We start from the raw sequence: 9,595 nt of genomic DNA, 5'->3' as shown, positions 1-9,595 counted from the left end.
GTCTTTGCCTTGGAGAATCTAATATAATAGTAGAAAATAGAAACAAATGTCATATAATAGCACAGACCTTTCCATGTAATACACCCATCTCAGAACACTTTAAAAATGAGGAGTGCTATGGATAAAAGGTGCTATATCCACTTTTTGGAGATTTTTCATGTGCAGTAACAGGATAGAAGCTTTTTGAAGTTTTGTGATAAAAATATCTATTTAATATTTTTAATATCTTTGTACTATCTTTTTTTATTGAGATATAATTACATATAGCAACATATACACTTTTTAGATACAGAGTTTAAGTTTTGACCAGTGGATACTCTCCTGCAACCGAAACCCTAACGATCTAGAATATTTCTGTTATGCCCAGAATTCGTGATCCCCAAAGACCACCAGGGAGCTGAGTCCGATGCAAAAGCAAAGAGCCTTTATTCAAGCTACCTCGAGCTCAATCCCCTACCTGCACCAACGCAGCGGTGAGCTACCGGAGAGAGAGAGGGAGTTTCAAAAGCACAAAGGTTTTATAGGGATCATGGTCTTAGCCGATTGGCTGGGGAAGGATCGTGGACTCAGCCGATTGGCTGCCAAAGTGTGGTCCCAGATCAGCAATTATCAGCGTCACCTGGAACTTGTTAAAAATGCAAATGTTGGGCCTGGTGGTCACAGACCTACTGAATCAGAAACTCCCGGGGTGGGGCTCAGCAATCTGTGTTTGAACAAGTCTTCCAAGAGATTCTGATGCACCTGAAGTTTAAGAACCACTGTGTCTGAAGATCTGTAACATGTTTGGCCTCAGTGTATACAGAACGTTTCTCACTGGTCACCTATTAACCATTGGCTGTCAGCCTTGCTGTGCTATATAAATACCTAGCACCAAACACCATCCCCAGAGACTCTGATTAATTGGTCTGGGGAGGGGTAAAATGCTCCCAGGTCATTCTAAGCCTGGACAGGGTTGAGGACTCCTGCCTCTGGCCCCTACCTGAGAGAAGCCCTCCCTCTTCTACTCACACTTTCCACGCCTCTCACACTCCCCTTACTCCCACCTCAGACTTCGGAAGAATGCATCAATCAGTAGCCTGTTTTCTTAGAAAACGTGAGTTACTCAAGGGGAGGAGGTGTGTTCTGAGGTTTGAGCAGCAGCTTCTTTCTGTGGCCATGTTGGGGACATAGTCACTAGTCAGCCGGCCTAGGTCTGCTCTTTCAATTTGTATCGCTCTAGAAAGCTTTCTCATGATTCTTGCCACTGAATCCTCTTCCTCCTAACCTGCCCTGCCCCCAGGAAACCACTATTCTGATTTCTACCCTCATGCACAGTGGTTTTGCTTGTTCTTCACACTCACTAGGCAACCCTTATTAAATGTAATATTTATTAATATTATATATTTATTATATTGTGAAACATGCTTTGAAAATGCTAGGTCATCCCTTTTTAGTTTTAATGGATTTTCATATCCATTATCTGATTTAATTCAAAATAATAAGCATACTGTAGGCATCAAATGAATGATTCAAAAGGTGGTTGCTATAGGAATTGAGATGAAAACATGTCACTTAGGGTTTAAGTTGGGACAGCTTCCCAGTGGTTATTAGCCAAACTTCACCTGGACCTTCCTGATGGTAGGATGTAGACAGGTGGAGAAAAATGGCAAAGGAGTTCCAGGACTTAGGAACAGGGTGGCAAAGACTTAAAGGAAGGCCACATATGTTTTAGATTAGAAGAGCAGCTGCAGAATAAAGCCCTGGGAATAATGCTGCAGTTCACACATCCTAGATCCTGCTCTGAAGCCCTGAGGGCACTGCACTCTGACCTGGAGAGGGAGGGACTGCTGCTGGATCTGGGTAAGGTTGGCTCCCTGCATTGGTTTTCTGAGAAGTGTTTCCTCAGCAGGGCTGACGTTACCATAACCTTCTTGTAGGGACTCATGTTGGATTTGAGTTCTGTTTTTCTCTTCGTACTCAGGGACAATGTATAGCTATTGTTGGAAGAGGTTGTGAGACTACGTGACAGCGGATTGAGACGAGAAGTAGACCCCTGAAAGCGGGGCGCTCCCTACCCTTTCACCCCTCCACGACCTCAGCACGAACGTTCTGCCACACCGGCCCTCAGCCAAGCGGTTCTCCAGCGCGCAACTGCGAGTGAGTGAGCACGTGGTGCGCAGACCTTCTGGACGCATGCGCCCCGGCACCCAGTTCCTCCCTGGTGTGAGAGCCTCAGACCCTGCAGTGGGAAGGTGCGCGGCTCTGAGGCCCCCGGACACGCAAGCCTCCTGGGTGAGTTTCCCGCTGCGAAACATGCCACCTGCTCCCGGTGGGAGGGGCTGGCCTCTCGACTCCCTCCGCGCCATGCACTACCCCAGTTTCCAACTGCACCGTGGAACTCCAGGGATGTGAAGCACCAGCTACCAACAAAACTTTCCTGATGTTCATTGCTCTTTTAGTAAGTTTTATGGGGAGCGGGGGAGGGAAGCTGCTCGCAGATTTGTACCTAAATTTTATCGTAGGGGAGATATTTGCAAAGATTGCTCGTGTCTTGGAAGTGTGAGGAGTCCGGATTTTCCTAGGGCAATTTGTTTAAGGTTTTTTTTTTTTTTTTTTTTTTGAATTCATTTTTGACAGAGACAGAGTGTGAACGTAAGCTGGGGAGGGGCAGAGAGAGAGAGGGAGATACAGAATCCGAAGCAGGCTCCAGGCTCCAAGCTGTCAGCACAGAGCCTGACGTGGGGCTCGAATTTACGAACTGTGAGATCATGACCTGGGCCGAAGTCAGATGCTTAACGGACTGAGCCACCCGGCAGTTTCTTTAAAGACCACTGTCTTCTCTAGCCACAGGGCTGTCCTCCCAGGGGTGTGCTTATCTCCCTTCTCTGGGCTGTCCCTTACTCAGACCTCCTTGGGCCTTCAGAGGAAGGAGGTGTTAGGGAGAAAGGGCTGTGGACTGAGAAAATGTACTCTCTACTGGTAGCTTTCTTGGTTCATACCACCTACTTCCCAGAGAATTCCTCTCCAATAGGTGAGTGGGTTTTTTTGTAAGTAATTCATACAGTGGGATCACATCGTTTATGCTGAATCGCCGACTCTCACAATTTTGTACAGTGCCTTATATTTGTTTTCTATAATTAAAAATAGTAATAAGAAAAGAGAAATACATACAGACAATACAATGTGGTCAACATTGCATGGAAGAGGTGCTGTCTTAAATAGCAGCAAAGAGGAAAATGGATACATTGTAGGGTTAATTTTTTTTTAATATATGAAATTTATTGTCAGATTGGTTTCCATACAACACCCAGTGCTCATCCCAAAAGGTGCCCTCCTCAATACCCATCACCCACTGTCCCCTCCCTCCCACCCCCCATCAACCCTCAGTTTGTTCTCAGTTTTTAAGAGTCTCTTATGCTTTGGCTCTCTCCCACTCTAACCTGTTTTTTTTTTTTTTTTTCCTTCCCCTCCCCCATGGGTTTCTGTTAAGTTTCTCAGGATCCACATAAGAGTGAAAACATATGGTATCTGTCTTTCTCTGTATGGCTTATTTCACTTAGCATCACACTCTCCAGTTCCATCCATGTTGCTACAAAGGGCCATATTTCATTCTTTCTCATTGCCATGTAGTACTCCATTGTGTACATAAACCACATTTTTTTTTATCCATTCATCAGTGGATGGACATTTAGGCTCTTTCCATAATTTGGCTATTGTTGAGAGTGCTGCTATAAACATTGGGGTACAAGTGCTGTAGGGTTAATTCTTGATAGAGTAAATATTAGTTGCATTTTTGGCAACTTTTTGCTTTCTACACCCTGTCCATCTGAGCCTTTGTGCCCTTTTATTACTTTCCAAAGTTGTCTGCACCACATTGGTCCTATCCTGTGGTAAGAGCAACAGAGAGAAGACTGTGAGAAGATAGGATGGGTGGTCCTTTCAGATGAAGTTCATGCCCTCCTTTATCTATTATAGACATGAAAAATAAACATAAAATGATAAAATATTAGAGACTTTTCATATCATGTATCCTTCTACCCTCATTTCACAGACAAGGGAATAGGCATTAAAAAAAAGGAAGTGCCTTGTTAAGTTCTCAGTGAGTTATCTGTAGGACCAGAGTTAGCTCTCGGCTTCCTGGCTCCTTCTTTATAGCCCTTTACCCTGCACCCTGGTGACTTATGAAACAGAGAGGCAGTGGCTGTGTGCATCGTCTTCTACTAGGGGAACATACTGTTCCCTCCCTCTGGAACTCCATCTCTCCAGCCTCTACCTAGCTGCCTCCTCCTCCTTTCCTGTCTACAGTAAAATATGACTTCTTCATAGAAAGTGTTCCTTTTAGTTCCAGGCTGCCTTCCACACTCTTCAGAAGAGGGCTGGCTTTCTTGCTACATGTTATACATCGAATTACCTGTTAACTCTTCTCCCTGCCCTACTGTGAGCTGAACATGGACATAGTGCCTGACACATAGTATAAACTATGTTCAGTGGATATTTGTTGCTTGAATGAATGAATGTGGATTGAGCCCTTAGGTAGACCTGTAGGTTTCAGACACTTACACAGAAACACATTGTGTATAGCAGATAGGCAGATGATTGTTAGTTTTTTTTTTTTTTTAATTTGGTTTTTCTTGTTGTTCAGACAACTCTGATTAACTGAGGCAAACATGAAATTTAATGGAAGGATACAGCTAACTCACAGAGAAGGCTGAGGACCAGGCTTGGAAGAAGACAGGAACTGAGCCAGCTCTGGAAGAGCAGAAACGGTAATGACTGAAACAGTCTCTTAGCAGGGAGAGCTGGGTCAGGGACCGTGGCTATAATCAGTGAATTCCTGCTATTTAAATCTCTACTGTCTCTGAGCAAGTTTCATGTGTCAGAGAAGGAGCGCACAATTAGCATAAGGTTGAGTCTGCTTTTTGGCCCATTGGGGAAAGAGTAGATTTCTCAAAGAAGATCCTGTTAGGAAAGAGGAATGAATGCTGAGTGGCTGAGAAGGAAAAGCAAAATAAGACACATGTCCACTCCATATATACATAGATGGACTGTCTCAAGTCTTTCTGTGCTTTCACAGCCTGGGCGAGGTGTCCCCCAGCACACTGGACACCTCTCACATGGGGGTGCAATTCTGCCAAGATCTTTTCCCCATGAGTGTGTGAGCCCCTGAGGCCTGGCATATAGTTGGTATATGATAAACATGTGCTGAATGAATGAAAGGATGAATTTTAAATAGGTGAGATGGTGATCATCAGAGAGAGGTCTCAGAGAGGATGCCAGAGACAGAGATAGTAATGAAGATATAGGCAGTAATAAACATTTGACTTCAGGTGTATATTTAGTTCTTAATTATATCTCATAACAACCTTCTAAAATAGGAAGGACAGTTATATTCCTTGTGTTACTGATAAAGAAATTAGAGTAAATGAATTTACTCAGAGTCACAAAGCTAATTACTTACAAAGCTGGGATCAGAATACAGGTTGCCTGTCTCCTACCCCAATGCTTGATATAATGGGTTGAATAATTATTTTTAATGTTTTTATTCAAATGTTTGGTGATGGGTGATACGTCAGATGAATATGGGGTTTTGTAATGGAACAAAAGAAGCTTGAAGACATTTGAAAATAATGAGCAGTCTTGGAAATGAAACTATTGAGAAGTACCATGTTGATGTGTGTATAGGGTATGAGAGCAGAGAGGGTAGGTATTGTTTGTGTGTGTGCAAAGTGGAAGATCTAGGGTAGAGATTATCATGGAAAAAGGACTCTGGGATAGGGAGTAAAGAAATAAGAATGTTGTGAAGTCTTTAAAAGTTCCATGTCATTGGTCCTATTCCTGAATATTTAGTTTTTTTTTATTGTTGTTGCCATTGCTGTTGAATTATTATATCATAAGGAATTATTGAAATAAATGCCTTTGGTTTTGTATTATACAATGTATACCCCAGCAACAACAGAAGATGAGAAACAATTATTAAAAAGAGAAACTTGTGTTCTTGGAGAAACAGTTTATGAAAAGAGTAGACTCATTAAACACACATTCAAGATATTTTAGATTGAGTAGTCCTGTGCTACACAATTATTGCTGTGGGATGAAAAGCCCTTTAGAGAATACTTAGGAATACCCTGAATATGGACACCGGACTTTTGAAGGGGGGGCCAGGAAAGTTTCTTATATACCCGCAGCACAGTTCAGGATCCTACAACTCTCCTGGATTGGGGAAAAGTGGATCTTTGCTGTACTAGCTCATGTGGGTGGGTTACTTCACCAACTTTTGTTGTTAGATGCTGTTGTGGAGGCATAATGTTATGTAAACCCTGCCATCTCTCAGCTTTGGTAGGAGAAACAGGAAGCATTTCAGTTCAAAAGTTTATTTTCCAGTCAACTCATTCTTAACTCCTTGTTTTAGGTTAGACTTGTCATCTTCAAGAATTATTTACAAATCTAGATTCTTAGGTTATCTGTGAGGATTAATCTAAGATGGAGAAGCTTTTTCTAATCTCCATTAGTGACTCCAACGTGCATATCCATGTTGGTGTATTGACTTCTGTATGTGAAAGAGGAAGGGAAATTACTGGAAAGAAACAAGAACAATGACTATGGTTAGCCCTAATTCTCCAGGATCTTAGGACAATAGTATAGAGGTTTTTTAAAAAATTAAAAATACAGCTACCAAAAAAAAAAAAAAATAGAGCTACCATTTGATCCTGCAACCCCACTTCTGGGTATATATCCAGAGGAAATAAAGACAGTATCTTGAAGAGACATCTGCACTTCCATGTTCACTGTAACATTATTCACAATGGCCATGATATACAAACAACCTAAGTGTCTGTTGAGGGATGAATGGATAAAGAAAATGTGAAACACACACACACATATACACACACACTGAAATATTATTCAGCCTTAAAAAAAGAAGGAAATCCTGCTATTTATGAAAACATTGATAAATCTTGAGAATGTTATGCTCAGCAAACTAAGCCAGACACAGAAAGACAGTTATTGCATAGTCTCACTTATATGTAGAATCTAAAAAAGTCATACTCATAAAAACGGAGAGTAGAATGGGCTGGGATATTGGGAGATAATAGGTCAAAGTATACAAAGGTTAAGTTATGTTAGATGAATAAGTTCTGGAGATCTAATGTACAGCGTGATGACTATAGCTACGAATTCTGCATTATATATTTGAAATTTGCTAAGACAGTTGATAGGAGATGTTCTGACCATGCACACACAAAAATCATAACTATATGAGGTGGTGGATATTTTAATTAGCTTAATTGTGACACTTCACAATGTTTGCATATATCAAAATGTCACATCTATATAAGTGTATATAATTTTTATTTGTCAAGTATACCTGAATAAAGCTAGAAAGAAAAAAAAAAGATTGGAGCAAACTAATTCTCGGTTAAATATTCCTGCAAGTGAAAAGGTCAAGGGAAAGGCAAGAAAGAAAGAAAACCAGGGGCATATGGGGACCTCAGCACGAGGTGGACATGACCTGTAGCCAGTAGCCCTGGATGGAAAAGGGGCCCCAAAGAAATCTTCTGCTAGAACAGGAAAAGAAAATGATCATACCTCAGTCTCATTGGATCCTTGAGAAACTCACCTTCCCTTTAAGGAAGGGGAGATGGGAGAAGTAGGAGGGGGAGAAGAGAAAATGTTAGAATTCATTGTTGGCAGCATTTTTGATAATGAGAAAGATGATTCTATTCAGAGGTTCAACTTCAAAAAAAAAATAAAATGGTGTTCTGTCTTTTGGCAGTAGGGAAGTTTAGTAACTAGTATAAAGAAGGAAAAATCAACACCTAAACGTGATGTTTTACCTTCTCACCTCAGTTCTTTCAGACCTAGTTTTTCTGAGACAGAAGAGGAAAGTCCCATTTCCCCTAAAATTCTTGCAGACTGTAAATGTAATAGGAAAGGATTCCTGAGATGTATATTTTGCCTTTCTATAGAGAGCAAAAATTAGCATTCAGCCTCCTTGTTACAAGTCCCATTTTGATCTTTTTTTAATTGCCAGTGAAAAAGTAATGAAGAGCAATTCTAATTTAGCCACAAAAATCCTACAAATGATAAAAAAAAAAAAAGGTTGAGCTGACAGGTGTGCTGAAAATGGTCATGTCGTTCCTCTCACTTTGAGTCTAACTGCAGCTAATAATGGTCTAGAGTCATCCTTTGAACTGCTCATGGTATCTTTCATCTGGAGAGTTCAAAGCCCTTTACAAACAATAAATAATTAGATCTCACAAAAGTCCTCAAAGTAGGAACATGGGAATTACCCTGTACCCATTTTACAGTTGAATAATGGATCACCCTAGGCCCAGAGTTGGCCATGGAACCACAGTCTTCTCTGAGTCCTCTCCCCTTGATTTCTTTCTTATGCTGGGGACCTCTCAGCCCCCTGGGAAAAACCGCCTCCACATTCTCATCTTTATCCTGTGCCAAGCCCACTGATTTAAACACCTTTCCATTCCATCTTCCACTTCTTATTGTCCCTCTCTTTTGCTTGCTTCTTGAATAATCATTGTCTCCGTGCTTTGTGAGAATTTTTATGTCTCTGGTGTACCTTGCACTTAATGAATTAGAATAGGACTTCTACTCCTTCCTTGAAAACAGTTAATGAATAGATGTTTCCTGGTTACCTCCTATGTCTGCTTAGCGGTGGCCCAAGGACTGCAGGTGCTACAGCATAAAACACAGATCGTCCTTGTGGAAACTGCAGGCAGGTGAAGGAACAGGACTGAGACCCAGGGTACAGCAAGGAGCCAGGCCATGCATCAAAGGCTTCATCGTGTGTTATCAAGTCCTAGGGATCCAGGAATTCAGAAGGAAGGGCTGGGGGTCAGATAGGCTTCTTGGAAGATCTTGGGTTTGGTGACAGTTTTGAAGACTAGGTAAGTAGATTTAGGAGAGGCTTTCCACTCCCAGGGCCAAAAGGTACCCTGAGATGCCAGGGAGATGGGTTGTTAGGAGATAATAACAGAAAAATTAAAGATTTTCTGTAGCATGCGGCCTAGGCCCCTGAGCATTTGAGCTACTCAAGAAAATGGAGTGTTTAACTGAACATGTAGTAGTGGGTACAGAGCTCAGCACAGCCCTCTGTTCACAGTGATTGGAAACTTAATCTAGTAACCTGCAAAGAGGAGATTTGCTTCCTGTCATGCAAACTAAAGGTAACATTCTTTTAATGCAATTGTTTATTCTCATTTTGTTTTAACTTCACTCCAATGCTTGGGATCTTGAAGCTTGCTTCATGTATGTCAAAAGGGAGGGCTCTGCTATATATCAGTATCTCTAAATATGAGGCAGTCTAAGCCAGGGTTCATATATAAATGAGTATCCAAGCAAGAGAATTTTTTTTTTCAGGGGTCTTTGTTCAGTGCTGGCTTTAGGAGGAGATAAAATATGAGCTGAACTTGGGTTTGAATCAAAAGAGAGCAGGGCTTGGGAGGAATTCATTCCTGGGAGGAATGAAATGAGGATGTGCAATGTGGCAATAGGAGGTGATTATCTGTAGGAATATGTAGCACTTTGCGGTTTTCAGAAGCTTTTTTTTTTTCTATCTACGGTATTTCACTTGATCCTATGACATTTTTGGAAAGTT

The sequence above is a fragment of the Acinonyx jubatus genome, chromosome D3, assembly GCF_027475565.1.
Source record: "Acinonyx jubatus isolate Ajub_Pintada_27869175 chromosome D3, VMU_Ajub_asm_v1.0, whole genome shotgun sequence".
Taxonomy (NCBI): domain Eukaryota; kingdom Metazoa; phylum Chordata; class Mammalia; order Carnivora; family Felidae; genus Acinonyx; species Acinonyx jubatus.
The sequence above is the reverse complement of the archived record's forward strand: the minus strand, read 5'-3'. Positions refer to the sequence as shown.